We start from the raw sequence: 4,240 nt of genomic DNA, 5'->3' as shown, positions 1-4,240 counted from the left end.
ACACAACACAACACAACACAACACAACACAACACAACACAACACAACACAACACAACACAACACAACACAACACAACACAACACAACACAACACAACACAACACAACACAACACAACACAACACAACTCAACACTATTACTCAATGTAATACCAATAGTTTACTTTTCAATTTTCTTTGTACCGGCAGTGGTTATCACGCATATTTACTTTGAAAAAGATGTTAGAGCAAATAACGACATCATCGTTTCATTTTTTTTTTTGTGCATTTAGAACATTTGCACCTGTATAGTCCCATTGTTTTATGCATATAAAACAATGGGACTATATTGTGTGTGTGTGTTTAAGAAAACAAAGGTGATGAATCAGAAAAAAAATGTTTGCTGCCGTTTTCAAACGAATTCTAACCCAAGACATTCTGATTGCGAGGCAGACGTTATATCCACCAGACCACCGAGCATTCGCTCGATATCCAGTGACGTGGTTCTGATCCCTCATGGAAGTAGACGTGTTGGCTATACGTACTGAATAGCTATTAAACATATGAACAATCGGTTTGACTTTAAGCAAAATAAAGCTCACCAATGAATACAGCATACTTTACTAAATTGACGTCGTAGAATTACATTTTACTCGACACAAAGCTTTCAATTTACACGATCATTAGTTTGAGAGGATGAAGAGAGATAATGGTCAATTTCTCATGCTCCATTCTATAAGTAAAAATGGATTTTACTGCTTGATTTTCTTTTTTACCCTTGCCATATTAATTTATAGGAAATTGTTTTTGATGAAGTTGTCATATATTTCCAAATGGATTTGTGACCTTACAGCACAAAACCTAAAGTCGAACATAGATCCAACAAACGATTCTTGGGAAATTCCATGTTTTGAAAGAAGGGATGTACACCATTATAATGATAATTCATCAAAACTTGATATTACTCTCCAACTGAACAGCTTGTAGATATACAACACGGTGGAAAGCAGAGTTCAAATTAAGGATTGTATCACTCGCACTTATTCAACTCTTAATTAAGGATTGTATGACTCCCATTTATTCAATTCTTATTTTTTGTTGAATATAAAAAATGTGATTGTGATGACATTATCAGAATTATCGTACAGAATTGATGCAAACAGTCATTTAACATGTCTCTTCGTAATTTCTGAAATATGTCATGTGATGCTGATTATTAGGTTTCGGCTCAAATCGCACATTGTTAACATGTTTTATCAATGGAAACCGAAAAGACTTGTCTGAAATGCAATTTCTAAATTAAGAAAGAAGTTCTTCTCATTTCATTATAATGTGCCCTAGCATTCTTGATATATCATACGCTTGATCACTTTACTCTTTGACGGCTATTGTAATACACCTTAATGTATGTAAGGCAGACTTACCCTTTGTTTCATTTTCGACCTCCCGGCAAGACGGGACTGACGTGTTCCAAACCGGGAAGTAAGTCGACCATCCAGATCGTCCACACTGCAGTGTTGCGTTGCCGATGAGGGTGAAACCATGGCCACAGGTGAGAGTTATCACAGACCCAAAGCTCGTTATATTAGAATCCCAATAACCGTTAGACACAGGACCGGGATAATCACAAAACCCGAGAGAAGCTAGATAGCAGGAAAAAAAAAAGTGAAAGCAATTTAAGCAAAGAACTTATTATCATATCTTTTAAAAAAAAAACTTAAAAAAAAATGGCCAAACGTTACTCCTACCGCCTTGTTTATGAAGCTGAAGCGTTGTGTTTATACACGCATATGGAATTCAATCTACGTTCTTTCATGTTTTTATATTAGATTGTTTGCTCTTGGCGCAAGATATAACAAACTTAATGACAGCGGCGTAGTAGGGAAATCGGGTCTGTATAGCTGACTAATTTTGCATTTTGAGGTCTATTAAGCAAAAAAAGCAGAAAAATTCATTTGATTTCTTTTTAAGGATAGATTATATGCCCTTTACTAGTTGGAAAGAGTAAACAATGTTGTCAGTCAGGTAAATATTACTAACATATTACGGAAGTGATAAACCTAGGATTTTGTAACAACTTCCATCGCTGTTGAAGAAAGTTGTGACAGCATGTATGGTGTAGGCAACTTTGTTCCAATCTAGAAAATATGCATAAATCGGGCAAAAGTAAACTTGTTGATAGATAATTTATACAATAATGAAAATTGTTTACCTAATTGGGTGTGCATGCTCGTGAATATGTAAAGGGATATGTGTATGTATATAATGTGTGTGTGTCTGTCTGTGCGTGTGCATGCACGCTTGAACATCTTATATTAACTCGTACTCTCATGGGATACTTCATATCAAAACATCAATGGATAAGACGTACAATCACATCATGAATAAATGGAACGATTTAAGTTAATTTTCACCATTTTGCAGTGATACTTCGTTCGCATCGAAGTAGGATCTACATGATAAAGTGACAAACAGCGATACATGCTACACAACACATCAGGTGTTCACGAAATTAAATGCTCAGAATAAGTGCAAATCACTGATGTAACTGATTGCAGACTGCATCTTTTTACATCATAAATATGCTTGACCGATTAAAGGGACTGTACAATACTGGTTGAGGTGAGGATTCAGGTTTATAGCATTTATAAATGAGATAATGAGAAACCTCTTATGAAATATGAGAGAGCATGTGATTTTAAGAAGGATTCAACGTTTATTTGATAAAAATTGGTTTTCAAATGGCTGAGATATCCCCCCCCCAAAAAATGATAATAATAAAATGCCACGCCTTTTATTAGGATCTCTTTGTTTCACCTTGTTTTTGAATACCTCAGTCATTCCAAAACCGATTTTCATCAAATAAACTTTTGATACCCCTAAGAATTTCATGCCCTTTGACATCTCATAGAGTGGTTTCTGAATATCTCGCAAAACGCTAAAAGCTAACTACTCACCTCAACCAGAACTGTGTAGACCCTTTACTGTCTATAAGCTTAAGGTAAGGATAACACCATGACATTATAAATCAGACCTTCTGTCATAAAAAAAAATAAACATCTATACTGAAAATTCATTAGGGTAAGTCGTTACACCTCATTAAGTTTCATCTGATGGGGCAAGTTGTTGCAGTGAAGCAACTTGACCCTGTACGTGTTTCAATAACTTAAGAGTGTGCTCAATAACCTCTTAAAAATCAGACGTTGCTATACTCCAACTAACAGATGCCCAGGACACACTTCCTCCACCAATACACCGATTCTTTACTCGAAATAAATGGTTTTGATGAATAAAAGAATATCGAAATCTTTTCCTTTTTACATTTTACTCAAAGAAATGAAAACCTAAAGTTCACTACATTTCTGCATGGGATTTTCAGGTATGATCAAATTTCACACGCAGATATCTTCCATGTGTCTTTTGGTATTAGGTCTTAATGTGAAATGTAATACTGAGTATCTTACCTGTATAACAACTACACTCGGTCTCCTCTACCATCATACACAAATAAAACCACTATTTATGTTGATTATGCTGCTTGGAAGGTAAATGTTCATAAAAAGTAAAATTGGCCACAGTCATGAAAGGAATAGTCAAAATTTCAGTCCAAGGATACTAGGGCAGATTTGGGAAAAATGTTATGGGACCAGGAATAAGACGATCAGGATTAGAATGGTTGTTAATGGTGCAGACTTTATTTGTTTAAATAATATCTCTCTCTTTTTTTTTCTTTTTTTTTTCCTTTGTCTTTTCGCTAACTCACTTCTACAAAATCTTTTCTTTTGATACTCCTGGTTAAACAGATTATACACGAGCCGGCCAGACTGAAGTTGTGACTCCTTTTGACATGTCCACTCGTGACATTTTCTGTCGAGATATAAAAAATTAATTGGCATATGTTCCTGATGTAAGTCACATGCTTTCTCCAAAACGTTCAACAGCATTGCCATGCTTTCGGGGCTTATTTCTGCCGGTAGACTTACACTTTTCGTCAAAATGAACGTTGGATTAATTGTGAAGAGAAGTCTGAGCATTAAATTTCGCACATGCAGCAGTGAATCAGCAATCAAATTCAAAATCCTGTCATTCGAATGCACAATCGAATCATTCAAATTCACCATCAGAGCAATTAACAACAAACAAGACGTATACAATGTTCATGTTATCAGTTTCAATTTGTCAAAATTATTGTGTTTTTTCCGAAGGTGTCAAATGCAATCTTCCCTATGTCTGTGGGCCTATACAGTGCCTAATGTTCCTGT

The sequence above is a fragment of the Diadema antillarum genome, unplaced genomic scaffold (assembly GCF_040938485.1).
Source record: "Diadema antillarum isolate AM-2024a unplaced genomic scaffold, OU_Dant_1.0 seq00000688_RagTag, whole genome shotgun sequence".
NCBI classification, from domain to species: domain Eukaryota; kingdom Metazoa; phylum Echinodermata; class Echinoidea; order Diadematoida; family Diadematidae; genus Diadema; species Diadema antillarum.
Note: the sequence above shows the minus strand (reverse complement) of the source record.